Consider the following 13252-nt stretch of genomic DNA (forward strand, 5'->3'; position numbering starts at 1 on the left):
ACCAAATGAAGTTACAATATATATTTATTTAGCCTGTAAAAAATTAATATAGTTAATGGCCTAGTGAGAACTTACTTCCATAGAACATTTCTTTTAACATCCTAGAAACAACACTACGGAAGCACATTTGCGACTCTGCTAAGAAACACAATTAACTTACTAAAAAATCCATTTAGCTCAGCTTACTGTAAAGTGTTCTCCTCTGAAACTATTAAGAAGTCTATAGGTCTTGCTAAGCAACAGTATCAAGAGTAACTAAAAGAATTTCATTCACATAGGTACTATTATCCTAAATGAATATTCAAGAAGAAAAACCAGGCTGAATAAATACATGTGAAGATAAAAAATTTAAGTTACACCAATTTTGCTAGGTTGGGTTGGAAACCTAAATTTCTGTTTTGTTTTCTACTTAAGGGTCAGCTCATTTAAAACAAGTCTAGCCAAAGACTTGACACTAATAGATCATTTGAATGTTAAACAACCGCTCCACAAAGCAATCTTAAAATAAACCCTTGTCAAATAGAAATGAGGTCTGAATGGCCGACCACAAATGACCTGACTCAGATACAGGGTTTTGAGTTATGTTTACAAATTACAATACATATGTATATCATGAAGTGCACTTGGGTTGTAATTTCAGTCTAAGGAAGAATGTAACCATCCTGGCAACACAGAGTTTTCTAACACTCTGAAATCCTCTGACCAGAAATGCCCCTCTGGTAAAAGCATAGCCAGGCAAATTCAGAAGCAGCCCGCTGTTTCCTCCTTACTGGCTCACTCCGGGTTGCTGGAACCTTAGAAAATTATCTACTAAACGAAAAGCAGCCCCTCAACTCCTAACAACACAGAAAAGTAGACTGGCACAAGGAAATTGGTATTTATGGCCTTAGGTTATGATGATAAGGGCTAGAAGATTGCCCACTGTGGGTCCTTGTTTTCTATCAGTGTAGAAACTGAGATCCAAAGTGATTAAATATATTCACTAGCTTAGAGTATGTGATTAAAGTCTGCTAACAGGCAACACTGTGGACTCTCAATTCACAGTTCTTCCCATCCTATCACACTGCTTCTCTGTCAATTCATAAGACTGCCCTAAAAATAAAGTAGAAAGAAAAGATTACATTATGATTTTCCTAATGCATACATAACTATGCATGCATATATAATCTGTCTTTTTAAAAAGGAAGAAAACAGAATTTAATTGAAACATTACAAGTTTACATTTTGTTACTGAGCACCTAATGTAAAATCTGAACCCTGTTCATAGAAGAGAGTAATTTAAGAGCAGGCAAGTAGTGTTATTTCCAAAGGGATTTTCCTGACAAGCCGACTGTCATCCTGGTGTCTCCAAGAGCTGTCTTCACTTAGCAAGGCTACCCTGTAGCTACAGCCCCGGGGGGGAGTCCTCTCACTGATGTAAGACTCCAGGGCCCACAGGACGGAGGCACTGGCTAATTATCTCCCATTTTCAGGAGCACTTCAGTGCTTAGCTCTATGTGGTGAGATTAGGTGACTTAATTTCCTCTTTTGGTTTATTTGTAGTTTTATTTTTAAATGGCAATAAACATCCATTCATCAACCAGATATGCATTATGAAGACAAAGAATGACGTTTAAAGGCCTAAGTCTCCAGAGGCCCAAGACCACCATCAGCTCATGGCAGTCATACAATTTAATATCCATTTTCATCTGTGACTTTGCCAAAGGCCAGGGTAAAACATAGCTCCTTAAAAGCAGAAGCCTGCATCTTTTGTTTCCTACACAAAGAAGAGAGCAATTTCTCACCATCTGCAGTAGGTGTTTAATAGGTAATCACTGAAGACCACAGCTTTCAACATTTTAGATTTACTTCTCCAGGCACCCAGACCCCCACCTGTCCTGCTGGCAGGCCACCTTGCTGACCAGGCCAGTTCCTTCCCGGCTCCCAAACACAGGGGAGTCACCCTGCACGCTCTAGGTCCTAGAGTCTAGGACAGGCCTCACCTCAGGCAGGCTTGCTGGGAAAAGCCTGCCCCGGCCTCTCCTGACAGTAGGGGGGCTATTACTGCTCCAGCCCACTGTCAAGCCCACTTTGGGTCCAGAAATCAGTCATGTAAGATTTGCAGCAGGATTCTGTTTCCCAAACTATAATTATGTATAAGGTAAAAATCTTGTTTTCCTTGGCTTTTACCTCTTTCCCCATAAGATACCATATCAAATTAGAACAAGGTGAAAGATTTATACTAATAATACAAGCCTCCTATTAAAAAATACTTGAATATGTGAATGCAAAACTTTGGGGCATTTATGCTCCTCTTCTCAGAGTGCCTTCCAACCCACCCTAACTCATCTCTCACCACCCTCTCACTCATCCTCCTTTTCCTCTTAGAAAACAACACTCCACTCTACATAGTTCCTGCAGACCAGTCACACTAGAAACACACACGGCTCTCTCTACTGAGCCTCTGGAGAAATCACTTTATACTTCTGATAGCTGCTACTTAAAATACTGACCCCCACCCACCCGCCTGCCCCACTACTTTCTTACTTCCTTGAGTCACTGTCCAATCTGCTTTACCAGCCGCTCAGTGGATCTGACAGTTCATCAGACTGGAAGAACTACACCTCAAGGGAAAGGACACGCTAGCTTCTCCCCGCCCCGCTGCGGCGGATCTGACACAACCCCACCCTCTCCTCCGCATGCTGGAGGAGCTGGCTTTAGGTCCACAGAATGCCAACCCTTGGAAAAGAAAGGAACAAAAAGATGAAGGAGAAGAAAGAGAGAGAAATGGGGAAATAATTTTCCTTAAAGGACCAAACTACAGCAACAAGCTATGTTAAGACTGGGCATTAAAATTTGTCAAGCCATATATTCTGTGAGTAAAATGAACCAAGTGTCTGAAATAGCTCAACCCATATCAAAAGAGGCTAAAATGGGGGTAAATCCAGTCAGTCACCATCGGTCAAAGGAAAATAAATTCACAAAGTAACTTCATGGCAAACATTATTTGAAAAACTGGCTCAAAAAATCCTATAAAGAATTTCTTCCAATAAACTGAACATGGTACTGGATTTTAAAATTAAAAAAAATATACAAGCTGTTCCCATTTAGCTACAAAAATCTAGAAAATGTTAAACCTGTCAACTTCCAATTCAAGAAAATTTAAAAGTTAAATTAGATAAGTTTTTCACTTCATGTCTTCTGTAAACACTTTGCTTTCTTTCTTTCTTTTTTTTTTTTTTTAACATTTTGCTTTCTAATAACAGTTCTGTGCAAAAAGAATCTTACTGACAAACACACCCCAAATCCAACACTAATATAAGCCCAGCTCAAAGAAGCTGAAGAAGTTTTCCTCCTCAACCAAATCTAGCATCTCAAGGAACCCAGTCTTACCCCTGGTGGCAAATAAAATGCAACAGTCACAGACATTGCATTTTATACATGGACAGGACCTTAAGATCATGCAATCCAATTTGACAGAAGAGGAATGAAAGGCCTAAAGGGGTTAAATGATTTGTTCAATGTCAGCAGGAGCCCTGTGGGGTTTCTCCAGAGTGGGAGACCACTGAAGAATTATTCTAACCCTGGCTTGTGATCAATGTGATCATCAGTTCAGCTGAATGGGGTCCTGGGACTCAGGTGTGAATCATGCTGATGTAAACACAAACTGCTGATAAGGTGAAGGATATGTCACACAGGCAGGTTCCCGCTTTGGCAGAGTTTATTAGATAAAAAAGTTTCAGTAGGACCAGACCCAGCTGTAAGACTGAAATGGGGTCAAGTCTCTAGCAAGAGCAATATGAGATTCAAAAGATTATTAGCTATAATCCTGTTTTAGGAATGTCTCATGAGCTATAACAGAACCACTTGTGTAAGACCAAAAGAAATATGATTCCTTAAGTACACTAAAACTGCCTGTAATATTAATGTTATCAACCATTTGTTTGATTCATCTTCTTTTAAAACACTGGCCCATGGGAGGTCCCTTTTAACTGAATGGGAAATAATTCACTGAGTGTCACATCAGAGTCTAAAAGAACTAATTAAGGTTCCATAATTTATACCTGTGGAATAACTGGGCCTAATTAAATTTGGTCTGAACATTTCCTTTTATCCATTTTGAGCCTCTTATTAAAAAAAAGACAAATTGAAATTTCATTTTTATCTTGTACGCTTTAAGTCTGGCCCCAATGTTATATCCTACCCTTTTCTAGTTCTGTTATGCTCTTTTCCAGGTTCTAGAGAAGCCTCTAATTTAGTTTTAGAAACTAAAAGTTCACTAATATCACAATCTCAGAGTGAATAACAAAGACGTCCTATATTATGCAACATATAAGACTTCGTACATATCCATGACAGTTATTAAAACACTATGCGACAATGACATTTTTTTTTTTTGGTTGCGCCACTTGGCTTGCAGGGTCATAGTTCTCCAACTGGGGATTGAACCCAGGCCACGGCAGTGAAATCGCCGAGTCCTAAGCACTGGACCACCAGGGAATTCCCTAAAATGTTAATATGTGACTAATCCTATGAACTTCTTTCTTTATCATAAGATACCACTAGTATGCAAAAGAATTAATAAGTTGAGCTCTTACCTCATACTGTATACAAAAATTAACTCAAAATGGATCAAAGACCTCAACTTAAGTGCTAAAATTATAAAACTCTTAGATGAAAATATAGGGGTAAACCTCATGACCTTGAATTTGGCAGAGGATTCTCAGATATGACACGAAAAGAATGACCAATAAAAGAATAAAACATAAATTGAACTTCATCAAATGAAAAATATTTGCGATTCAAGGACACCTCCAAAAAAGTGAAAAGACAACCGACAGAATGGGAGAAGATATTTGCAAGTCATATATCTGACCATATATCAAAATCTTGGATCTCAATACACGTTTCTCTAAAGGAAGAGACACAAATGTCCAATAAGCACAGGAAAAGATGCTTGACATCATTAGTCTTCAGGGAAATGCAAATCAAAGCCACAGTGAGATACCACTTGATATCCACTACAACATATATTCAAAAACATGAATAACAAGTGTTGGTGAGGATGTGAAGAAACTGCAACCCTCTTACACTGCTGGTGGGATTGTAAAATGGTGCAGTCACTTTACAAAACAGCCTGGTAATTCCTCAAATGATTAAACAGTTACCATAGGACCCAGCAATTCTACTTCTAGGTATACACCCAAGAAAAAGAAAAACGTATGTCTACACAAAAACTTGTACATGAATGTTTATAGCAGCATTATTCTTAATAGCCTAAAGACAGAAACAATCCAAATGTCTACCAATGAATGGATAGACAAAATGTAGTATACACATACAATGGAACATTATTCAGCAATAAAAAGGAATGAAGTACTGATACAGACTACAACTTGGATAAATCTTGAAAACACTATCCTAAGTGGAAGAAGTCAGTCATAAAAGCCCACGTATTATATGATCCCATTCATAGGAAAGTCCCAAACAGTGAAATCTATAGAGAAAGTAGATTAAGGCTGGGAGTAGACTGGGGATAAAGGGGTCACAGCTAAAGGGTGCAGGGTTTCATTTTGAGGTGATGAAAATGTTCTAAAATTGACTGTGCTGGTGACTGCACAGTGCTGTGAATATACTAAAAAACACTGGATGGTACACTTTAAATGGGTGAATTGTATGGTATGTGTGAATTATATCTCAATAAAGCTGTTTTAAAAATATAAGACATGAGTGACAGTCAATAAATGTTTGACTTAAAAAAAATAAAATATTAAAAGTAAATCCTCGGGACTTCCCTGGTGGCACAGTGGTTAAGAATACACCAGCCAATGCAGGGGGCACGGGTTTGATCCCTGGTCCGGGAAGATCCCACGTGCCGTGGAGCAACTAAGCCCGTGCACCACAACTACTGAGCCTGCGCTCTAGAGCCTGTGAGCCACAACTACTGAGCCCGCGTGCCACAACTACTGAAGGCCACGTGCCTAGAGCCCGTGCTCCACAACAAGAGAAGCCACTGCAATGAGAAGCCTGCGCACCACTACGAAGAGTAGCCCCTGCTCGCCGCAACTAGAGAAAGCCTGGGTGCAGCAACGGAGACCCAATGCAGCCAAAAATAAATAAATAAATAAATAAATAAATAAATTTATTTTTTTTAAAAAAAGTACATCCTTATAACCAATCACTATATGACAATCGTTATCTCCCAAATGCATGTGGCAACATTAATATTTAAATCAAAGCAAATGGCCAACATATCAATCCCACACATGCTTCTACATTCTAAGATTCATTTGGACCTTAGGCCTTTTAAAGACAAATTTTTCAGACGAGATATTCAGCTAAATTTTGTGGCATGTGAGAAAACTGGCATAGGAACATTACTACACATTTGTAGAAACCATGTATCAACAAATACAAACACTTCAAACAGTTCTAAAACCTTAGAGGCAGCACTGTCCAACAGAAATATAATTGGGGCCACGAGTGTAATTTTATATTTTCTAGTAGACACATTAAAAAAAGCAGAAACAGGTGAAATTAATTTTAATAGATTTAAATTAATCCAATATATCATTTCAACATACAGTCAATATAAAAAATTACTGACATATATTACATTTTTTAAAGTTTTGAAATCCAGTGTGTGTCCTACATCTGACCTTTCACCAGCCACGTCTCATGTGCTCAGGGGCCACATGTGATGAGTGGTTCTGGTACCGGACACTGCAGCCTTAGGGTCTAAGGAATACACGTAAAATACAAAGAAAGGGTTTTTTTGTTGTTGTCAAGAAACCAAGTTTTCCATGTCATATCACCCCGTAAGTGATATATATGTAAGAGAAACTGAGCATTTATCAATCATTAGTGGTTAAATTATATTTCCCCAAATAATATATTTAAAATTATATTAATTTTGAAAAATTTCAAAATACCTTAAAAATTTTAAGTTAGGTATAATTTTTATACCTTAAAATATATTATTTTAACTGCACAGTTTGATAAGTCTGAATATACACAAGTAGCCACCAGCCCAATTAAGATACAGAATATTTCTTTCACCCGAGAAAGATTCCTTCCAGTCAGTTCCCCAACCACTGTTGTGATTTCTATGAACATAAGTTGGTTTTGTATAGTTTTGCCTGTCGTATAAATAGTATAAATAAAATCATACAGCATGTACCTTATATTGAGTAAAAGAAGAAACACGAAATGTTTTGAGTTTCATATCATGTTGACTTGTGCATCAGCAGCTTGTTCCTATTTACAGCTGAGTAGCATTCCAATACACGGAGTTGCCTGCAATATATTTTTTATTCTTTATTTTTTTTTAACTCTTTTTTTAAAATTTTGGTTGCACTGCGGGGCATGCGGGATTTAGTTCCCCGACCAGGGATTGAACTCGTGCCTCCTGCAGTGGAAGCGTGAAGTCCTGACCACTGGACTGCCAGGGAATTCCTGGCCTGTAATTTAGTTATCCATTCTCCCACTGATGCATGACTGGGCTATTTCTACTTTTTGTCTATCACAAGTAAAGCTGCTATGAAATTTTTCCATGGACAAGTTCTCATTTCTCTTAGACAAAACCTAGAAATAGAATCTTCTATTTTAAAAATTTAAAGTCATCACATTTATTTAACTCAAGGCTACAGAGTGTGTGTGTTTCTTTTTTTTAAAGAAATAAATTATTTATTTATTTTATTTTTGGCTGTGTTGGGTCTTCGTTGCTGTGCACAGCCTTTAGTTATGGCGCGCGGGGGCTACTCTTCGTTATAGTGCGTGGGCTTCTCATTGCAGTGGTTTCTCTTATTGCAGAGCACAGGCTCTAGGCACGTGGGCTCCCGTAGTTGTGGCACACAGGCTTAGTTGCTCTGCAGCATGTGGGATATTCCTGCACCACGGCTCAAACCCATGTCCCCTGCATTGGCAGGTGGATTCTTTTTTTTTTTTTTTTTAACAAATGTGTCTTTTTTTTTTTTTTTAATTAATTAATTAATTTATGCCTGTGTTGGGTCCTCGTTTCTGTGCGAGGGCTTTCTCTAGTTGTGGCAAGCGGGGGCCACTCTTCATCGCGGTGCGCGGGCCTCTCACTACCGCGGCCTCTCTTGTTGCGGAGCCCAGGCTCCAGACACGCAGGCTCAGTAGTTGTGGCTCACGGGCCTAGCTGCTCCGCGGCATGTGGGATCTTCCCAGACCAGGGCTCGAACCCGTGTCCCCTGCATTAGCAGGCAGATTCTCAACCACTGCGCCACCAGGGAAGCCCGGCAGGTGGATTCTTAACCACTGCGCCACCAGGGAAGTCCCTGTGTGTGTTTTCTTAATTGAATGAAACCAATGGCTTTGCAGAGCTTTAGGTGGTTCAGGAACTGAAGCAATATTCTCACAGTGTCATTATATATATGCTTTTCTTCATCATTATATCGGTATCTCTAAGTTCATCTGAGCCTCACAATTAAACTATTTAGTTGATTTCTGAGACATTTTCCTGTTTGGAGGACAAATTTCTGTTTTAATTGTGAGAATATTTTTCTGAAAGCTACCTTGATTTTAATACAGAATCTCACAATTGCTTGAGGTGTCCTATGCCTTCTGAAAACATACTTGTAACTCGGTTAGAATGAATTTTTTTTGGCCCCATCTTCTTTTACATACAAATGAAAAAAAAAAAGAAAATAGTCAAGAAGCTCTGAACCATATGCTAACAAGTGGCCATTAGGACAGTCATGATAATTTACAGCATATTAGTTATGCTGGAAATAGGAAATGAGGTTTTGCACTGGTGTCTTGGGTATTATAGAGCAGAGGGGTCAAATATAATAGTCCATAAAAACTAAACTATACACTAGTCACACACATTTCCAATCACATAAAAGAATTCAGGTCAGAAATGGATGAAATCTCTAAGAATTCCAGGATCTCAACGGAGAACCACTATGTCAGACCCCTTTCTGTAGAAGACAGCTGGCTCCTGCCACAGAACTGCCCTTTAACACACCCAACTGTGCTGGGAGCTTTTTTATAGCTTTGAAAATTACGACACAAATCTTTTACGACTCCTTCCCCCACACCATTTGTCTGCACATTACCATTACTACTGTCCTGCAGAGCGGTTCTTTTTATAAATCTACCCTGAGGCTCCTTCTGTCTTGTTCCATTTCCCTTCTCCCATCTGCTCCATAAGAAAAAAAGGTTAATATATATCAGCAAACCCATCTCTACCTCACTTTATGATGATGGAATTCCCTATGGAGACCCTTTGCCCCTTTCCACAAAGTAGGGAAGTAGTTTTATTTTCTCTGAAAACCACCAATCCTCCTACTAGGGTGTGTGGAAAGAAAACAGTTGTGAAAGGCACAAAACTCTTTGAGAGGAGGTATGCCACCCTGCACATACCCTTCTCTTTAATGCCACTTACAGAAGGTAAAGTTAAATCACACAACTCTGCAGCTGTTCAACCAGTGTGGAATCATAAACTTCTTAAACTGCATATGCATACATAAAGCAACCTTAAGATTAGTATTCATTCAAATATATTTGTAAAAATTAAGTTAACCTTAAATATCGTTTCAAATACCTTCATCATTAAGGATTCCCCTTAAAAACTGTGCACAGTGATATTCACTGCAGCATTATTTGTAATAGCAGAGACTGAAAACATTATAAACAGCTAAATATAAATCAGTGTTAAATAAACTGTCATATCCATATAATGCAATTCTATGCACCCATTAGAAAGAACGAAACAGAGCTCTTTACTGATATAGAACAATCTCTAAAGACATACTGTCAAATGCAAAAAGTAAGGTATAGAGCAGTGTGGAACTCTGCAGCTGTAGTGTAAAATTCCCATATATACATATACTGGGATGATAATGAGAAATCTCACTGGAAGGACACATAGGAAACTGGTCAGCAGTTGCCCCTCAAGGGAGAGGAAGCAGAGGACTGGGATTGGCCAATATTCACTTTACACTGCAGAACCTTTTGTCTTACTTGTATTTTTACCATATAAAATAACCTATTAAAGATAGATGAACCCTGAGATAGCTATAAAATGCAGGTGGCTCCATAAACAGAGAAATGTATAGAAAATATTAGGCATATTGGGGAAGAAATGGTACATTTTTTGGGCAAATTAAAGCATTTTCCCAAATATGGTCCTGGCTGAAATTTACAATCCACCCCTTCCCATCAGCTCACTTTATACCAAACCCAGTTTAGCTTTACTTAACTTGCTCTGTTTTTACACACTTCCACTTGGATGAAAATCTGGCATAGTGAGTTTATTTTAGTTATATGGTTGGAATTTGATTTTTTTTTTTTTTGGCCACGCCATGTGGGATGTTAGTTCCATGACCAGGGATCGAACCTGTGCCCCCTGAAGTGGAAGGGCAGATTCCTAATCACTGGACAGCCAGGGAATCCCCAAATTTGACTGTTTTTTTTTTTTTTTGAAATTCCATTTTAGGGACTTCCCCTGTAGCGCAGTGGTTAAGAATCCTCCTGTCAATGCAGGGGACACGGGTTCAAGCCATGGTCCGGGAAGATCCCACATGCCGCAGAGCAACTAAGCTCGTACGCCACAACTACTGAGCCTGTGCTCTAGAGCCCACGAGCCACAGCTACTGAGCCCACGCGCCACAACTACTGAAGCCTGCGCGCCCTAGAGCCCTCATGCCGCAACTACTGAAACCCACACGCCTAAAGCCCGTGCTCTGCAACAAGAGAAGCTACCACGAGAAGCCTGCGCACCGCAACGAAGAGTAGCCCCCGCTCGCCACAATAGAGAAAGCCTGTGGGCAGCAACGAAGACCCAACGCAGCCAAAAAAAAAAAAAAAGATAAAAAAAATTTTGCTGTGGAGTGAAATAAAATGGAATTAAAAAAAATTTTTAAATTTATTTTTGGCTGCATTGGGTCTTCGTTGCTGTACATGGGCTTTCTCTAGTTGTGGCGAGTGGGGGCTACTCTGCTGCCGTGCGCAAGCTTCTCATTGTGGTGGCTTCTCTTGTTGCGGAGCACCGGCTCTAGGCACCCAGGCTTCAGTAGTTGCAGCATGCGGGCTCAGCAGTTGTGGTGCGCAGGCTCTAGGGCATGCGGGCTTCAGTAGTTGTGGCATGTGGGCTCAGTAGTTGTGGCTCGCGGGCTCTAGAACGCAGGCTCAGTAGTTGTGGTGCATGGGCTTAGTTGCTCTGTGGCATGTGGGATCTTCCTGGACCAGGGATTGAACCTGCGTCCCCTGCATTGGCAGGAGGATTCTTAACCACTGCGTCACCAGGGAAGTCCCACGATATTCTTTTGTATGTTTTGTTTTTGCCATTGTTTCACCAGTAATTTGTCATAGTATTTTTTTATTTTCTTGCTATCTTATGGCTCATACAAGAAATAAGAATTCAAGAAATTTTAATATAACTGAAGATTGAAAAAAACAATTACCTTTGTCAAGTTTTAAAAAATCAAAACACTGCTTTCAAAACCTTATATGACCAACTCCTCATTTCTAACTAAATTTGAGATTTTAGATTTTCCTCCATATAATCAGAAGATTAATGCTTTCCTCCTGACAATAGGATACAGTGGGAATATACACATACATAAAACCCAGGAAAGAAAGGTTATTACTGCAAAGTAGGAATCTGACAGAATAAAATAAAGAGATAAAAAGCTGCTGTTTTGCTGAACAGGGTGCCTGGAGCCCTGAGCTCGTTGACAGCAATGCAGTGCCATGAACACACTGACCTGACAATACATGACCAGAAAAGGGCACATCTGCTGGCCAGTCTTTCCTCTAAAGGGATTCACTAAGATTAATGAAGTAACTTCATTTTTTAAAAGTTGGAAGAAACAGATATCCAGTAAGAAGATAAAAATCATCAGTTATCCCACTACTAGGAAGATTCTGACATAGATCCCTCCAGACTTTTTTTATGCAAACAGACATATGTGTACGTTATTTTATAAAAATGTAATTTTAAACTGTTTAGACACAAATCTTAGCATTTTATAGCTCTGTTCCAAGATTTATTTGGAAAGTTAAATGACTTTAATCAAATGAACTATACTATGAAAAATTACACAATTATGGATAGAGCCATACCTTATTTGTTTATATAAAATAAATTCTAGATGAAACAAAAATTTAGATTCGTGGTTGTGATAGTGTATCAGTAAAAGTGGTAGAAAACATGGCTAAATTATTTTTTAAATCTTGGAGGCAAGAAAGCCTTTCCAAACATTGCACAAAATGGAAAAAAAAGTAAAGAAGATTGATAAATATGATACTTAATAAATGAAACTCTGTTTTACAAAATACCAGAGGGACTTCCCTCGTGGTCCAGTGGTTAAGACTCCGTGCTCCCAATGCGGGGGGCCCAGGTTCGATCCCTGGTCGGGGAACTAAGATCCTATATACTGCAACTAAGCCTGTGCACCGCAACTACTGAGCCTGTGTGCCGCAATGAAGATCCAGTGCAGCCAAAAGAAAACAAAACTAAACTAAATGCCAGAAACAATGTTACAAGACTAATGATAAAGGCCATTTTCTTTAATATAGAAAAACTCTTATAAAAACAAAAAGGATGAAAAACCCAATACGAAAATGGTAAATCCTACAAACAGGAGGTTCACAGAAAAAGTAATATAGGTGATCAATAAACCTTGGCATCAGACTAAGCACCTAGAATGGATTGAAAGAAATGCAAAATTTTAAAGTGAGGTCATTTTCCACTTACCAGGGTGATCAAATTATCATAAGAAGAAAAGATGCCCCAAATCTCACCACCTAGTAGCTAATCTACTAAGTAATATAATTTTCTCCTAAGTGTTTGCCATCTGCTTTTGAGGGCAGTGCTTTTTGTTTTACCTCTGAATCCTCTGCAACTAGCACAAGAACGTTTGTTGGAAAAAACGGGAATAAACGAAATGCTTTCCAAAAGTAACGCATCAATTTACAATGCTACCTGCAATATATAAATGTCTTAACTATACTCTTGTCACTTTTTGCAACTTAATAGGTGAAAAAATAAGCAATGATGGTTTTCTTTCCATTTTAATTTGCAGTCCTATTATTGAAATCATTCTTAAAAGTAATGCTGAACCATTAATCAATCCTACTTCCAAAATATGAAAAAATCATGGTCAAAATATCCCAAATTTGTTGAAAGATAAATTTATAGACTTAAGAAAGTCAGATGACCCCAAGGAAGATTAAAAACAAAGAAAATCACACTTAGACTCATCATAGTCTAGCTGCTGAAAAACAAAGACAATCTACGTTG

General features: G+C 38.8%; 1 protein-coding gene across 4 annotated transcripts in view; it reads right to left on the reverse strand.

Moving 5' to 3' along the window:
* CNOT10 (CCR4-NOT transcription complex subunit 10) overlaps positions 1–13252 on the reverse strand; it is a 64366-nt gene that overhangs the window by 10821 nt on the left and 40293 nt on the right. The gene's annotated exons all lie outside the window — the stretch shown is intronic.

This window comes from Eschrichtius robustus, chromosome 12 (genome assembly GCF_028021215.1).
Source record: "Eschrichtius robustus isolate mEscRob2 chromosome 12, mEscRob2.pri, whole genome shotgun sequence".
Lineage (NCBI taxonomy): Eukaryota > Metazoa > Chordata > Mammalia > Artiodactyla > Eschrichtiidae > Eschrichtius > Eschrichtius robustus.